Here is an 18,660-nt window from a genome sequence, read left to right as displayed (position 1 = left end):
TAAGATTTTCAAGGTATTCACAAAATGAAAACCTATACTTTGTTTTGGGCGAGAACTCCATTCAAATGCATGTAATAGCGAGAAACGCACTGTCTTGGCGAAATAAAGCCTTTTTGTACAACTTCATAAACATAGCTATAACTTTTGATAGAAGACTCAGATATACGTATTTACAGCTTTGCCTTATATAATTCAGCATCTCCGTGCTGGGGAAATAGGTTTTGCAGCTGTTTGAGCTAAGATTTTCAAGTTATTCACAAAATGAAAACCTATACTTTGTTTTGGGCGAGAACTCCATTCAAATGCATGTAATAGCGAGAAACGCACTGTCTTTGCGAAATAAAGCCTTTTTGTACAACTTCATAAACATAGCTATAACTTTGATAGAAGACTTAGACACACAAATTTATAGCTTTGCCTTATAGAATTCAGCATCTCCGTGCTGGGGAAATAGGTTTTGCAGCTGTTTGAGCTAAGATTTTCAAGTTATTCACAAAATGAAAACCTATACTTTGTGTCGGGCGAGAACTCCATTCAAATGCATGTAATAGCGAGAAACGCACTGTCTTTGCGAAATAAAGCCTTTTTGTACAACTTCATAAACATAGCTATAACTTTTGATAGAAGACTTAGACACACAAATTTATAGCTTTGCCTTATAGAATTCAGCATCTCCGTGCTGGGGAAATAGGTTTTGCAGCTGTGTGAGCTAAGATTTTCAAGTTATTCACAAAATGAAAACCTATACTTTGTGTCGGGCGAGAACTCCATTCAAATGCATGTAATAGCGAGAAACGCACTGTCTTGGCGAAATAAAGCCTTTTTGTACAACTTCATAAACATAGCTATAACTTTTGATAGAAGACTCAGATATACGTATTTACAGCTTTGCCTTATAGAATTGAGCATCTCCGTGCTGGGGAAATAGGTTTTGCAGCTGTTTGAGCTAAGATTTTCAAGTTATTCACAAAATGAAAACCTATACTTTGTTTTGGGCGAGAACTCCATTCAAATGCATGTAATAGCGAGAAACGCACTGTCTTTGCGAAATAAAGCCTTTTTGTACAACTTCATAAACATAGCTATAACTTTTGATAGAAGACTTAGACACACAAATTTATAGCTTTGCCTTATAGAATTGAGCATCTCCGTGCTGGGGAAATAGGTTTTGCAGCTGTTTGAGCTAAGATTTTCAAGTTATTCACAAAATGAAAACCTATACTTTGTGTCGGGCGAGAACTCCATTCAAATGCATGTAATAGCGAGAAACGCACTGTCTTGGCGAAATAAAGCCTTTTTGTACAACTTCATAAACATAGCTATAACTTTTGATCGAAGACTCAGATATACGTATTTACAGCTTTGCCTTATAGAATTCAGCATCTCCGTGCTGGGGAAATAGGTTTTGCAGCTGTTTGAGCTAAGATTTTCAAGTTATTCACAAAATGAAAACCTATACTTTGTTTTGGGCGAGAACTCCATTCAAATGCATGTAATAGCGAGAAACGCACTGTCTTGGCGAAATAAAGCCTTTTTGTACAACTTCATAAACATAGCTATAACTTTTGATAGAAGACATGAAAACACAAATTTATAGCTTTGCCTTATAGAATTGAGCATCTCCGTGCTGGGGAAATAGGTTTTGCAGCTGTTTGAGCTAAGATTTTCAAGTTATTCACAAAATGAAAACCTATACTTTGTTTTGGGCGAGAACTCCATTCAAATGCATGTAATAGCGAGAAACGCACTGTCTTTGCGAAATAAAGCCTTTTTGTACAACTTCATAAACATAGCTATAACTTTTGATAGAAGACTCAGACACACATAAATACGGCTTTGCCTTATAGAATTCAGCATCTCCGTGCTGGGGAAATAGGTTTTGCAGCTGTGTGAGCTAAGATTTTCAAGGTATTCACAAAATGAAAACCTATACTTTGTTTTGGGCGAGAACTCCATTCAAATGCATGTAATAGCGAGAAACGCACTGTCTTTGCGAAATAAAGCCTTTTTGTACAACTTCATAAACATAGCTATAACTTTTGATAAAAGACATGAAAACACAAATTTATAGCTTTGCCTTATAGAATTGAGCATCTCCGTGCTGGGGAAATAGGTTTTGCAGCTGTTTGAGCTAAGATTTTCAAGTTATTCACAAAATGAAAACCTATACTTTGTGTCGGGCGAGAACTCCATTCAAATGCATGTATCAGTGAGAAACGCACTGTCTTGGCGAAATAAAGCCTTTTTGTACAACTTCATAAACATAGCTATAACTTTTGATAGAAGACTCAGATATACGTATTTACATCTTTTCCTTGTAGAATTCAGCATCTCCGTGCTGGGGAAATAGGTTTTGCAGCTGTTTGAGCTAAGATTTTCAAGGTATTCACAAAATGAAAACCTATACTTTGTTTTGGGCGAGAACTCCATTCAAATGCATGTAATAGCGAGAAACGCACTGTCTTGGCGAAATAAAGCCTTTTTGTACAACTTCATAAACATAGCTATAACTTTTGATAGAAGACTCAGATATACGTATTTACAGCTTTGCCTTATAGAATTGAGCATCTCCGTGCTGGGGAAATAGGTTTTGCAGCTGTTTGAGCTAAGATTTTCAAGTTATTCACAAAATGAAAACCTATACTTTGTGTCGGGCGAGAACTCCATTCAAATGCATGTAATAGCGAGAAACGCACTGTCTTGGCGAAATAAAGCCTTTTTGTACAACTTCATAAACATAGCTATAACTTTTGATAGAAGACTCAGACACACATAAATACGGCTTTGCCTTATAGAATTCAGCATCTCCGTGCTGGGGAAATAGGTTTTGCAGCTGTGTGAGCTAAGATTTTCAAGGTATTCACAAAATGAAAACCTATACTTTGTTTTGGGCGAGAACTCCATTCAAATGCATGTAATAGCGAGAAACGCACTGTCTTTGCGAAATAAAGCCTTTTTGTACAACTTCATAAACATAGCTATAACTTTTGATAGAAGACTTAGACACACAAATTTATAGCTTTGCCTTATAGAATTCAGCATCTCCGTGCTGGGGAAATAGGTTTTGCAGCTGTGTGAGATAAGATTTTCAAGTTATTCACAAAATGAAAACCTATACTTTGTGTCGGGCGAGAACTCCATTCAAATGCATGTATCAGTGAGAAACGCACTGTCTTAGCGAAATAAAGCGTTTTTGTACAACTTCATAAACATAGCTATAACTTTTGATAGAAGACTCAGATATACGTATTTACATCTTTTCCTTGTAGAATTGAGCATCTCCGTGCTGGGGAAATAGGTTTTGCAGCTGTTTGAGCTAAGATTTTCAAGTTATTCACAAAATGAAAACCTATACTTTGTTTTGGGCGAGAACTCCATTCAAATGCATGTAATAGCGAGAAACGCACTAACGTGGTGAAATAAAGCGTTTTTCCATCAACTTCATGGAGATAGCTGTAACTTTTGATAGAAGACTCAGACACACATAAATATGGCTTTGCCTTAAAGAATTCAGCATCTCCGTGCTGGGGAAATAGGTTTTGCAGCTGTTTGAGCTAAGATTTTCAAGTTATTCACATAATGAAAACCTATACTTTGTTTTGGGCGAGAACTCCATTCAAATGCATGTAATAGCGAGAAACGCACTGTCTTGGCGAAATAAAGCGTTTTTGTACAACTTCATAAACATAGCTATAACTTTTGATAGAAGACTCAGATATACGTATTTACAGCTTTGCCTTATAGAATTCAGCATCTCGGTGCTGAGGAAATAGGTTTTGCAGCTGTGTGAGCTACGATTTTCAAGTTATTCACAAGATGAAAACCTATACTTTGTGTCGGGCGAGAACTCCATTCAAATGCATGTAATGGCGAGAAACGCACTAACGTGGTGAAATAAACCGTTTTTCCATCAACTTCTTGGAGATAGCTGTAACTTTTGATAGAAGACTCAGACACACAAATTTATATCTTTGCCTTATAGAATTGAGCATGTCCGTGCTGGGGAAATAGGTTTTGCAGCTGTTTGAGCTAAGATTTTCAAGGTATTCACAAAATGAAAACCTATACTTTGTGTCGGGCGAGAACTCCATTCAAATGCATGGGATCGTAAGAAACGCACTGTCTTAGCGAAATAAAACGTTTTCATCAACTTCATAGAGATAGCTATAACTTTTGATAGAAGACTCACATACACATATTTATGGTAAAGATTCTTAATAGTTTAACTAGATTGAAAATCAAAAAAATTCAGATTCTTCTTCCACAGAAGTTTCATCTGTCAGTGTGGGACTGCTGAGTCACCTGAATCTAATCAAAATGTAAGTAATAATTATAAAATGGGAAAGCAGAAATAAGTGTGACATGAATATAAATGTGTTAGCTGACATAGAGGACAGCTACATGCAGTCTGAAAAGCCTTTGTTGTCAAGTTTGCAGGTATATCAGCACGAGACATTCTTACATAGAAGAGACTGTTAAAGTCGCTAACTCAGTGAAGCATTATTGGTCCAGTCTGTTTGGATAAATATAGTAAGTTGATGTACGTCCATTTATTGACACATTTCTTAAGTGCTTATCCAGTTCAGGATCACAGTGGAGCTGCAGCTGGATATGTTCAGTAAATAAACCTTACAAAAGTTAACAATAAACCTGCATCCATGTACGTTGTTGTCCACAGGATGAGAAAATCAAACTGGAAGACTGTGGAACATGTTAATAAATGTTTGTGTTTATCCCTGTGTCTTTCACAGGAGGCGCTGGAAGGTTTCCCTAATAGTTCCTGGTGAATCAAAGCAGAACCATAAAGGTTGCTGGACTACATGATGGCCTTACCCCTGAGCAGTCATCCTGTTAAAGGAGGAACCAGTTAGAAGCTGTTTTCCAAGTAGCTGAGCAGATTTCATCTCAAGTAAGCGATTAACTGTTTGTTCAGTTGTTTTGCCACTTAAAGAGCATTTAAGGACGTCTTTTGAGTGTCCAGTTGAATTAATTCTACTGGCTCTCATGGTCATTTGTGATTATGGACATATTTTTCATGTGCATCCAGCTATTTAGTAAATTCTATCTATTTACCTGTCAGCTATAAAATGTAATATAAATATAAAAATATCTAAATATCTCCTGCCCTTTATATTTTAATGATGTAAGTCTATTATCGTGTTACATTAGCATTCCTCACATATCAATGAGATGCTTTACAGTACAATCCTACTGACAGCAGAGGGATAACGACGGCTATTCAACATCGTTACACGACACATTCGAGCTGCATGATGCAGACAAAGTGACTAAATCATCTTTTTTGTGGTTTATTGTCTTCAAACCAGCAGACATAGCTGATGGCAGAAGATGTCGGAGAAGAACTTCAGGCCGTGTACTGAAAAGGTATTTTTTTCTTGTTATCAAAAGACGTTTGGAGTGACGGCTTCTACAACTGGTTGCACTAAAGTAAAGCTTGCAATCTAAGAAATCACAGTGTTGATATTCAGCACTATGTTTGAATTTATTTACAATCATAGTTTTTAAAAATTCTGACTGTAAACAGATTTTACAGCTTTGATATTGTTTGACACTCGATATCAGGTGATAGGGTTTAATTTAAAGGTTTCTATGTCCCTATGAGCCATTTACACTGGCCAGTGTTTCACTTTATTTAGTTCCAACAGAGAAATAACTGAATGTAAAAAATGGCAGCCCTCAGGCAGGTTTATAGAGATATATGCATGCATTATGAAATTTATGTATCCCAGATAATTGTTATTCATCTAGTCATGGCAGACTCACCCCTTCCTCCCAAGTTAACTGCAACCCAAAAGAACTAGTGGGGCTATTTTACACACTCACAACCAGTGTGGGGTAAAAAGAGCCACCAAAAAGCCACAGATGTGCTATAAGAGTTGGAAACTCTACTTATGGAGAAACTTTCTAAATCTAACAGGGGACAGGTACTCCTGCCCAAATAACATGATATAACCCCACATACAGCCCAGCCATAAAATGAACCAAGTCATTTAGTTAAAGACAGCATGGGACCAAATGCATGTAACCAGCCTGCACCCACCTGACATTTCTTCCTCCTGAATTAAATGAATGAATGGATGAAAGTTAAATGACTACAAACGTAAAGCCACTAGTTCCCACACTGGAGCTCCCTGATACTGTGTGTTAACCGTATTTAGCTTGTATCAACAGTTGTAACAGGCTAAGCCACCTGAGACACTGCATTGAATGATTGTTCCTGTCTTAATGATTTCAGCTGACTGGTTTCAGCTCAGATGTTCTGCTTTTTCCTTTCAGTAGATCAAAGCAGCTCTTTCTGCTTCCATTTTAATGGCAAGAAGAAGAAGAAGAAGAAGAAGAAGAATGCTTCAGCGAAGTGGCGTTCATGGTCTCAGTGAACAGTCATGGCCACACACTGCATGTGGTTTTAAAAGCAACATGTCTGTTCACCACAACAATCGAGATGTGTAATATTAGTGCAGCTACGGTTTGTTCTTGAACATCAGTTCTGTTTTCTACTTTGATCACTTAGACCAAAAAAGTGTTGTTTTCAGATTCTTTCTTTTAAATCTATAAAGCACCTGCTCATTTTTTATTACAATTAGTTTCACATAAATGTTAGTTTTTCCTTTATGATCTTTTAATGCTTACACTACACTGTACACATTAGAGACATTTCTGTTACCTGTTTCTGTTGACTCAGAGTTGTGAAATGTTCTTTTATTTGATACACAATATGAAGTTCATAATTTTCTTACAAATAAAACTATAATGACAAACATGAACAGCTGTGCTTATTTCTGAGACATGAGTTTTTGAATGTGTTCATATTTAGACGGTCAATCAATATAAAACAATATTGAAGTAATGTCTTTACCCCCTGCAGCGTGTGGACGCTGTGCACACAATCACCTTATTTACTGTAGTAAACATGCACCGCTAGCTCACGTGACTGACTGTCTCCATGGTTACATCGTATATTATTAGCTATGTAAACAGCTTCCATAGATACCGCCATAGCTCTCTGCAGCTGTAACACTTTCACACTTTGCAAATCATTTCACATTTTTGATAGTTATGAAGACAGAATATGTTTTTAAGGTCCATGCTAGGCGGTTGCTATGGTGGTTGCTGTGGACTTGGGTGGACCGCGTCCGATTCCTGTTATTAGCTGTCCGCCGTAGGGAGGCTGCGTTCCATTTACAAGTAGTGACAGTCTGCCGTAACTCGAACTCAAACCCCGCTTTGTTCTGTAATTAAAGGCATTTTATAGCCGTTCATGACACGCACACACACACACACACACACACATAAAACACTTTGCCTCACAATGACAGTGCAACTTTACCTAACCTAACCTTTAAAGTATCTGATATAGTATAGAAAAATGAAGCAACCAGAGATTTAATGATGAAGACTCTGGGTTCTGTAGTTCACGTTTTACAGTCCTGAATGACTCTTTGCATATAATTTATTGAAGAGGAGTTTAGAATGCACTTTATATTTAGACTGTTGCTGTTTAATTTTTTACATTGTTGCGGTGTTATGTCATGAATAAGGTTCACCTGCTGGGGGTTCGATGGATCAGCTGGACAATACAGTCAAAGACAGACTTCATTCATCATATGCAAGAATCCTAGTTGGATTTTTGTTTTCACTCATGTTTTTGAACCAAATATTGAAAACAATTCTGACAGACTGGATACCTGGTCAGGGTGTACATTACCTTTCACTCAAGCATCCCAGGACAGAGCCCTGCCCCACCATGAGCCTGGGTGGATACGTGGTTATTAATATAAGGACCAATACTGAATATGAATATTTCATGAAAATTGAATTATAATACGAATTAGTAATAAGGGTTTCTCTGCGCCCTTCTCCACCCCATACTCAAAGAGCTGCGGGCAGAGAGGGTGACAGGAGAGGATGGCACTGAAGAGAAGATGCTCGGTTTCTGGAGTCTCCTGGTCCTGTCAGTATTAGTAGGATGCATCTGCTGTGTCTTCTTGTGGATGCTCACCTACCTTGACTCGTTCCAGCCTGCTATGGATTTCCCAACACTGCGGACAGTGGCCCACGTCAGAGACATTTAATATTGATTACATATGTCTGAATTGCTAACCCTAACCCTAACCCTAGCTCAACAGACCACAATGCCCTGGACTGTCAGTATTATTACATGCTGTGAACATAAGTAGCTTTGATCACAGTTTATGTTGTAAAAGAGAAGGAATATTGAAAAAAAGATCAACATTGTGATATTATTTGTTCCAAACTGACCAGAAACATGCTTGTCATACTCTCACAGCAAAGAATCAGACTCACTGTGCATGACGGCTCAGGCCAATGATGTCTGTTAGATTGTCAGTTGTTTAGTGCTTCTGTACAGTTAGGGTCACCATCTCTATTTCAGAATAATTAATATGCGGAAAACACTAAAAGTTGATTGTCTTCCAATATTCTAGCATAATTAAAAAAACTTTGACTTTGTAAGTACATATTGTTACAGTCCTAATTCCAATATGATTCTTCATAACTCCTGCTTTGAAATACTGAACTTTAAAATTTACCTGGTGAAAGATAATTTACAGTGGCACTCTGTCAGGATAATTCTGACTATAAGATCACTCTATTAATCTGAATCCTTCTGAAATGTGCTGTGAATGAATGCTGATGCAACTCACTGTGGGAAAGCTGTTAATAAAATGAATCTGTGACACATGCAACACATTCACAGAGGAAGAGGACACAAAGGGAGGACACGCAGAGGCTGTGTTAAAGTCAGAAATCCAAATCTTTAGTCAAAAACAGGCGGCGGTTACAAACAGGAAGACAAGCAGTCCATCAAACAGTCTACAGGGTCAAACGTACAGAGAATTCAAACAGCAGTAAAAAAAATAACTGGACACTGAAAAACTTAAAGCAATGTGAGACGCAATAAAAGGAAGCAGCGCAGTATATTGACTGAATTATCATCAATTACAAAAGAGAAAAAGAGAAAAGGAGAAAAACAATGATTTCTACGAAAATAAACCTTGATGGAAACATACAGAATGTAAACTGTGTGAGTTTGGTGAACTTTGTTAGTAACAAATGAGAAAAAAAAAGGGAGACAAAAACTCAGTATTCATTACATTACATTACATTAGAAAGCATCTAAACATTCTGGTCGTGGATTTTTACAGTCTTAGTTCCGCTCGCTGTCATCATTATAATCATCATGATCAATGGCGAGGTCCTGAGGTAGGCGGGGCTGTCTCTGGTGCTGTCACCATGAAGGAACAGCATCTGGCACGTGTTGCTGAAACATCCCAGTACACTGGTGTAGTTTCCTCTCCAGCTGTTTGACATTTGACACTTCAACATTAAGGGGAAGAAGAAGAAACAGTGTTAGGTCAGGTGACCATATGGTTTCTAAAGTAACTGACAGGAAGTAACCAGGCCGTTAGAAATGGATGGCAGAAGTGGCGCAGCTGCCCCTCTGTTGGTCTTCCTTGGTCTCTTGTGTTCTGAGGGCCTCTGGATGTCTGGAGTTTTGATCTCCTCCATACCTGCTTCATGCCCTGGTGGACGGGGCTGTGGCTCCCCACACCCTCTAGCACATAGGTGTCAAACTCTGCCTAATTACATTTGGCCCGCGAAGCCATACCAAATTACTATTAGAGCTGACCTACTGGTATTATACAGCTAATATATATAGTTTAGTATTAAGCTTTGCTTGTTCCATATTCAGTTTTTCAGCAAAACTTGTTTGAGTCTATAAGAAAAGATTCATTCTCATATCTGGAGGAAGATTTTTTTTTTTATATTAATGTTAGCCCGCGACTTTGTTCCAGTTTTGAATTTTGGCCCACTGTGTATTTGAGTTTGACACCCCTGCTCTAGCAGATCATTACATGAAGGAACCTTTTAAAAACAAGCACGTCCATGCTCACAGGTGTACACACGGGTGCTCACACACACAAACTACACCCTTTTTGGCTCCTATCTCAAAGCACACTGTGCGCTGTCGATATTATGTGCTGCACAATAATGTTTAATATTTAGTATTTACTGTTATATTCCCATATATCATCGTGATGTTGTTTATTGTATTGCTCTCGTTTTCTTCTGCTTGTTTTCTTTTTTCTTTCTCAACAGGTGATCCAGGTGATTGATACATGTATTTTTTTTTTTTTGTCTGCTTATTTAGTTGGGTTTTGTTTTTTTGCTCTTTATCCCCGTCCCTCTTCTCCGCTGGTTTTCCCCCTCTTCCTTTCTCCCTTTTCTTTTCCTCATTCAAGTCTGTCCCGTATCTAGCAAGTGAAAATAAAAAATAAATAAAATAAACAATAAAAGGTATATCAAATAGACCATTACGGCAAGGCTGGGATGGTCAATTTGGTAAAGTAAATCCGTTGGGCATCTTTCTTCGCCTTTAGACAATAATTCTGATGGCAAAAGAACCAAACGGGACAGGCAAAAAAAAGGAAAAAAAAAGAAAAATGGATGGCATGTGTTTAGAGGTACTGTAGTTGGATAACTGTACTTAGCAAAAGCAGCAGCACACAGATGAAGGATCAGATGCTGAATGTTGCAGGAACATGCTCATGTGTGGTGGTCATTCAGTGCTGCTCCGGCAGGTTAGACAGTCCAAGACTGATATCCTGCCCATCTGAGAGTTTGAAAACACACATGCAAAGATTTATTTTGTATTACAGTCAAAGTTGGATGTTCATTTCTGTCCTTTAAAATGTTTGTGTATTTGAAAGTACTAACATTTAAGAATGACTTGGATCGTCTCCTTTAAAGGGGAGACAAGTGTATCCACTGATCCACGTCACTTTACCTGGATGATGACTCCTCTCTCCCCCACTCAGAAACACTCCTAATATAACCAAGCAAATAAATAATATTGAAGATTTACTTACATCATTACAAAAACAGGAAAAACATCTTCCTTTGATTCTATTTCTCCATTCCTGCTTAACATCAGGCAACAAATATCTCAATAAATCACAGTAAAATGTAAAGCACATATTTTCTCTGCTTTGTCAAACCTCTGCAGAGCCTCTGTCAAGAAAAACATATCTGTAAGCATAAAACAAATATACATTTCATAACACGTCACTGGACAAACCTCGGTCAGTTGATTTCCTCTGTGCAGTGCAGACAAGCATCAGTCAGCATCAGTCAAGGTGGTGAGATGGACTGGTGCCCTTTGTGACTCTCTTCTGAGGAAACACCATCGTCTTTCCACACCGACACCATCTGTGAGCACAAACTGCCGCTCTGCCAGCATGTAGGAAATCACATATCACACACAAAGGGGTGAAGAAACATTAGAGCTCAACTTGGGATACTTTAGATCTAAACAGATCAAACTAGCTCTTAGCTTCAACAATCAGTGAACAGACAGACAATGATACCATACTGATTCTGTATGAATACAATATGGTATTTTCAATACAGGTGTCAAATTAATTTATTAAAACTAATACAGATATATGTATATATTTTTTTGATAAATTAGTTTGCTAAATTATAAGAATATATATATATTTTTTTTCATTTAACAATTGCAACTGACAGAAATTAAATATTGAACAAAAATATATTGTCACATTCTGAGCATGCTCAGCATGCTGACAGACTTAAAGTTGCTACAGATTTTAAGAAGTGATAATTATAGGGAAGAAACTTCTCTTTTTCATCCGTTTAATCAAACATTTGATGCCTTAGATGTCTCAGTCTATAGCGTTCTGCAACTACAACTAACCTGAGGCTTGGATTTGGCTGCAGGTGCCCCTGTACATCCTTCTCAGCAGCACACATGTGGGTACCATTTAATCACACTTCTTCCTGAGCTTTGCTTCATCACAAGACCAAAGGTGGCATCCCGTGTCACAGTCTTATCATCATCCAGAAGAAACATTTGAAGAAACATCATGGAGAAGAAACATTTACGCGCCTCCTGGTTTTGTTTTCTGATCCTGCAAAAAGACTGAGGACAACAAAGCCCAGAGAACATGAGATACACAATATCCAACATTCAGACTCAATGAAGAGCACCAGGTTGGTTCAGTTATAGTAGATATAAGCATACTTCACATTACTGGGTATGAATAATAATGAGGAGGCAAACTTTGAAGATGCAGAGCATGATGTCCCACCATCAGACTGTAAACAAACATCCACCAGGCTTCTTTGTTGGCAAAATTGATGATTCTCCTATCAGGGATCAGTAGAGTGTATTAACCTGTGGTATAAGCAGCAGTCACTGAAATATTACTGTTTCAGATAAGAAATCTAGCACATAAAAGCCAGGGTGGGAGGGATCTCTGCAAACTGACTTACCTCTGCAAGTGTGAAGCTCAACAAAAATCTGACTCTCCAGTCACAGACAAACAAAAAACTCCAGCTGGGAGATAGAAAACCCTGTCTGGGTCTTGCTGGATGTTGCTGGTCAGAGTCCACACATTAGCAGAGTGCTTCTTGGTCCCACTGACCCATATGGACAGTGACTGTGGAGAACTGTTCTGGAAAACAGAAAAGAGAATTAAAATAACAAAAAGCCAAAGAGGATTTCCACAAAGACTCTCTTGGAATCAGCAATCAAAAAATCACTGGTTCATATTTCAATTAAATATGAACAGGTTCCTTAAATGTACGCAGTTCAGATCTGATTTAATTTAATTTCCTTCACACAGCACATTCGTCCAGGCTGACAGGTAAACATAGAATTAATCTCAGGTAAGATGACTCATAGTAGAGATTCAGTAAGAAAGATTGCCAGCTCTAATATTATTACCACACAATCCAAGGACACACCAACAGCTCAGATTTCTAGAACTATTTAAACAAATGTCTTCTGAATATTCAATTCATGTTCACAGTGGGAGGGTGGAGGGTGTCGTGGAATTTTTTAAATAAAGTCTGCAACACAGAAAGAATTTTGATCAAGCTATTTATTACTGCGCACAGGAGAGCAAACACACATCAAACATCACAGTTCAGTCATGTCAGCTCTGCCACTTCACGTGTCTCGCTATGAAACCTAACGGATCAATGGTTATGCTGTTTTGTGCCCTTGGCGTTATCAGCACCTGTAAAGGGAGTTGTTTTCTCAAACTGCTGAAGTAAGTTCATCTAGTTTTAGAAACGTTCACTGAACAGTCTATAACAGTGTCACAACTAAGCATATGCATAAGCATTTAAATACTTTAAATGAGAATAACAGAAAATTTCTATTACAGGAGCTAGAGCCTGTCCCAGTAGTCATAGGTAGAGCACACCTGGACAGGTCACCAGTCTGTCAGAGGACTAACACAGATGCAGCCTGACTCAATCCTAAATGTTCAGCACACAGAGACACAGAGGTACCGTTTAAAGTTTAGTGTTAACTTGAGTCACTGATCATTTGCAGTATTGCAGAGTCTGGCAGTCTTTGCATGATGTCCACGTCACTGTACGTTTCTAGCTGACTCTCAGGTGTGACAGGTGTGCCAGCAGGAAAGAGTAATAATAACCTGCATCCTGAGGTTTTTCATGCAAGATTAAAGGAGCCAGGCTTTGTTCACACAGCTAGGATTGTATTTTACACTGACCCTGGGTCAGTATAAGTATCATACAGTTTAAACGAAGCACTGAAACTTGCACATATTTATTACAGATGCACTGAAGCTAATCGAGATATTTGCTGTCAATCTGTGGCTGCGATTAAACACTTTACTGGAAACTTTATTAACTAGTAACTTCATCAGTCATGACAGAAGCTAATATTTCTGCGCTAACATCGTTTAAACAGTAACAGCTTTACTCTAATATAAGCTAACGTTTACACCGTAACTTTAAGCTAGCACCATAAAGACGGTAAAACACGTAATAATATCTACAAATGCATCTTAAAGCTGTTATATTAGCACTCGGTGTATTACTAACATAACCACATTAACATTATTGACACTCGCTGACTTTTAATAGTCATTCTATAAATGCTGTCCGTTTAAATGGTCTTACCTGTAAACACTGCTGTATCCACCGGATTCCAGCCAGAGTGGATTCTGGAGGCTTCCCACGCTCCTGTTAGTGATCCTCCATCTGGATGGATGATAACAACCTTCTGAACAATCTAGCAGGAGATGGTCCATATCTATGGGACTGATTTGTGCTAATAACGCCCATTGTATGGACTGATAACAGCCGAAGCGGGTGAATAAAGTCACCCAGTCGCTAGCTGTGCCATTACCCAGCATACACCAGCACAATATTAGGCACAGCACCACCATAGACATTTTCAGTGGTTTTGAATGCAGGACATGGTTATCTTACCTTGTAAAATGCATGACAATAAAACAGCTAACCACCATAAAATGGTATTGTGTGTGTGTGTGTGTGTGTGTGTGTGTGTGTGTGTGAGAGAGAGAGAGAGAGAGAGAGAGAGAGAGAGAGAGGGAGAGAGATCAAAGGCGTGCGTTTATGTTTTTTCTTGATCAAGAGTGAGCCTCCTCTCTCTTATTGGATGTATGGTATAGCATGTTTATTCAGGTGCACCTTTGAAGTCTATGAGAATACTTTGCAGCCTGGTCTGAGTGGTCATTTCTGCACAGACACAATGAAGCGTGTACTCAGTTTAGAGGAGGCTGTTGCTGCAGTTTTGCACTCTTCAGAAAGTGAAAACGATACCACAAGCAGTGGAGATACTTCTGACAGCGAAGAAGAATTTTTGCCAGGCACCGAGGAGCTTTGCAGCTCATGTGAGGAGGAGGAGGAGGAGAAGGAGGAAGAAGAGCAGGAGGAAGAGACAAGACTGGAGGATGGCCAGTGGAGATCTAAAAATGGAGAAATCATGTGGCAATCCACACATGAAGAGGTCCTGCCATTTTTTCCTCCTCCCATTTTAACCCCAGGACCAACCCATTATGCAATTCGTAGGATCAGCAGCCCTGTGAGCACTTTCCATCTTTTTTTTTTGCAGAGGACATTATGCAGCTAATCCTGCATTTCACCAACCTGCAGGGCAACAGGTCAGTAAAAGACTGGAAGGACATAGATGAGGAGGAGTTGCAGGCTTACATGGGGCTTGTGATGCTGGCTGGCCTGTACAGGTCTCAACATGAAACGACAACAAGCCTGTGGGATGGGGAGACAGGGCTCTTCTGTTTCCTGCTACCATGTCAAAAAAAAGATTTGAGCAAATTAATCGGGCAGTAAGATTCGATGATCGTCTCTCCCGTCCAGGTCGCTACAGGGGGGACAAGGCTGTGGTTTCCTACATCCCCAAGTAAAGAAAAAATGTTGTCTTATTGAGCACCAGGCACCGTGAGCTACAAGTCCAGGACTCTGGGAAGAGAAAGCCCCACATCATCCTGGATTATAACAAATGCAAAGGAGCTGTGGATCATCTGGACCAGGTAAGCACAATTATAAGTCATTTATTTGCCAAATTGTTTACCGTTTCTCATTGTTATAACTGATAAAGTCAGATAATGTGATTATGATAGTTTTGATATGAGATGATAGTTTTAGACTATGATAGTTTTGATAGTTACAGTAAGGAGGGGGGGGGGGGGTATAGTTTGACGCCCACAGGCAGGAAGAATCTCTTGCTTATGGCTGTATAAATCTATTCATGTCACCTGATCATTTCTTTTTGTTTTGCAGGTTTGTGGCAACTACTCCTGCCGTAGGAGGACACGTAGGTGGCCCATGTGTCTGTTCTACCACATGATCGAGGTAAGCTGCTATAATGCTTTCATTCAAGACAGCTGTAACTTTTGATAGAAGTCGCACATACACATATTTATGGCTTTATCTTATAAAATTCGATATCCCCGTGTTGAGCAAACAGGTTTTGCAGCTGTTTGATCTAAGATTTTCAAGTTATTCACATAATGAATACCTATACTTTGTGTCGGGCGAGAACTCCATTCAAATGCATGTAATTGTCAGAAACGCACTGTCTTGACGAAATAAAGCATTTTTGTACAACTTCATGTTACATGTAACTTTTGATAGAAGGCTCAGATATACGTATTAATGGCTTTATCTTATAGAATTCTATATCCCCGTGTTGAGCAAACGGGTTTTAAAGCTGTTTGAGCTAAGATTTTCAAGTTATTCACAAAATGAAAACCTATACTTTGTTTTGGGCGAGAACTCCAATCAAATGCATGTAACAGTCAGAAACGCACTGTCTTGGCGAAATAAAGCCTTTTTGTACAACTTCATGAAGTTAGCTGTAACTTTTGATAGAAGGCTCAGACACACATCAATATGGCTTTGCCTTATAGAATTCTATATTCCCGCTTTGAGTAAACAGTTTTAAAGCTGTTTGAGCTAAGATTTTCAAGTTATTCACAAGATGAAAACCTATACTTTGTTTTCTGGCGAGAACTCCATTCAAATGCATGTAATAGTCAGAAACGCACTGTCTTGGCGAAATAAAGCCTTTTTATTTCGCCAAGACATAAAAAGGCTTTATTTCGTGAAGTTAGCTATAACTTTTGATAGAAGGCTCAGACACGCATATTTATGGCTTTATCTTATAGAATTCTATATCCCCGTGCTGGGGAAACAGGTTTTAAAGCTGTTTGAGCTAAGATTTTCAAGTTATTCACAAGATGAAAACCTATACTTTGTGTCGGGCGAGTTCCCCATTCAAATGCATGTAATCATAAGAAACGCATTGTCTTGAAGAAAGAAAGCGTTTTTGTACAACTTCATATAAAAAGCTGTAACTTTTGATAGAAGACTCAGACACACATATGTACGGGTTTATCTTGTAGAATTTAATATCCCCGTGCGAGAAACGCACTAACGTGGTGAAATAAAGCGTTTTTCCATCAACTTCATGGAGATAGCTGTAACTTTTGATAGAAGACTCAGATATACGTATTTACAGCTTTGCCTTATAGAATTCAGCATCTCCGTGCTGGGGAAATAGGTTTTGCAGCTGTTTGAGCTAAGATTTTCAAGTTATTCACAAAATGAAAACCTATACTTTGTTTTGGGCGAGAACTCCATTCAAATGCATGTAATGGCGAGAAACGCACTAACGTGGTGAAATAAAGCGTTTTTCCATCAACTTCATGGAGATAGCTGTAACTTTTGATAGAAGACTCAGACACACTTAAATATGGCTTTGCCTTATAGAATTCAGCATCTCCGTGCTGGGGAAATAGGTTTTGCAGCTGTTTGAGCTAAGATTTTAGAGGTATTCACAAAATGAAAACCTATACTTTGTTTTGGGCGAGAACTCCATTGAAATGCATGTAATAGCGAGAAACGCACTGTCTTGGCGAAATAAAGCGTTTTTGTACATCTTCATAAACATAGCTATAACTTTTGATAGAAGACTCAGATATACGTATTTACAGCTTTGCCTTATAGAATTCAGCATCTCCGTGCTGGGGAAATAGGTTTTGCAGCTGTGTGAGCTAAGATTTTCAAGTTATTCACAAAATGAAAACCTATATTTTGTGTCGGGCGAGAACTCCATTCAAATGCATGTAATAGCGAGAAACGCACTGTCTTGGCGAAATAAAGCCTTTTTGTACAACTTCATAAACATAGCTATAACTTTTGATAGAAGACTCAGATATACGTATTTACAGCTTTGCCTTATAGAATTCAGCATCTCCGTGCTGGGGAAATAGGTTTTGCAGCTGTGTGAGCTAAGATTTTCAAGTTATTCACAAAATGAAAACCTATACTTTGTGTCGGGCGAGAACTCCATTCAAATGCATGTATCAATGCATGTCCTTGCGAAATAAAGCCTTTTTGTACAACTTCATAAACATAGCTATAACTTTTGATAGAAGACTCAGATATACGTATTTACAGCTTTGCCTTATAGAATTCAGCATCTCCGTGCTGGGGAAATAGGTTTTGCAGCTGTTTGAGCTAAGATTTTCAAGTTATTCACAAAATGAAAACCTATACTTTGTTTTGGGCGAGAACTCCATTCAAATGCATGTAATAGCGAGAAACGCACTGTCTTGGCGAAATAAAGCTTTTTTGTACAACTTCATAAACATAGCTATAACTTTTGATAGAAGACTCAGATATACGTATTTACAGCTTTGCCTTATAGAATTCAGCATCTCCGTGCTGGGGAAATAGGTTTTGCAGCTGTGTGAGCTAAGATTTTCAAGTTATTCACAAAATGAAAACCTATACTTTGTGTCGGGCGAGAACTCCATTCAAATGCATGTAATAGCGAGAAACGCACTAACGTGGTGAAATAAAGCATTTTTCCATCAACTTCATGGAGATAGCTGTAACTTTTGATAGAAGACTTAGACACACAAATTTATAGCTTTGCCTTATAGAATTCAGCATCTCCGTGCTGGGGAAATAGGTTTTGCAGCTGTTTGAGCTAAGATTTCCAAGTTATTCACAAAATGAAAACCTATACTTTGTTTTGGGCGAGAACTCCATTGAAATGCATGTAATAGCGAGAAACGCACTGTCTTGGCGAAATAAAGCCTTTTTGTACAACTTCATAAACATAGCTATAACTTTTGATAGAAGAGTCAGATATACGTATTTACAGCTTTGCCTTATAGAATTCAGCATCTCCGTGCTGGGAAAATAGGTTTTGCTGCTGTTTGAGCTAAGATTTCCAAGTTATTCACAAAATGAAAACCTATACTTTGTGTCGGGCGAGAACTCCATTCA

General features: G+C 38.5%; 1 long non-coding RNA gene across 3 annotated transcripts; it reads right to left on the bottom strand.

Moving 5' to 3' along the window:
- Positions 1-10,510: 10,510 nt before the first annotated feature.
- Positions 10,511-14,376, bottom strand: LOC146384152 (uncharacterized). 3 transcript variants are annotated; one of them, XR_014800814.1, is made up of 6 exons: positions 13,999-14,375; positions 12,337-12,518; positions 11,759-12,238; positions 11,120-11,271; positions 10,759-10,867; positions 10,512-10,654 (listed from the first exon to the last, which is right to left on the bottom strand). It is a non-coding gene; the product is annotated as an uncharacterized LOC146384152 (long non-coding RNA). The 3 variants fall into 3 exon arrangements; XR_014800815.1 differs by having other exon boundaries at positions 11,759-12,210; positions 13,999-14,374; XR_014800813.1 differs by having other exon boundaries at positions 10,511-10,654; positions 11,759-12,518; positions 13,999-14,376.
- Between the last annotated feature and the right edge of the window lie 4,284 nt (positions 14,377-18,660).

Source organism: Perissodus microlepis, chromosome 7, assembly GCF_051167445.1.
Source record: "Perissodus microlepis isolate ML-2025 ecotype Zambia chromosome 7, ASM5116744v1, whole genome shotgun sequence".
Lineage (NCBI taxonomy): Eukaryota > Metazoa > Chordata > Actinopteri > Cichliformes > Cichlidae > Perissodus > Perissodus microlepis.
Note: the sequence above shows the minus strand (reverse complement) of the source record. Positions and strands in the feature narration are given on the sequence as shown.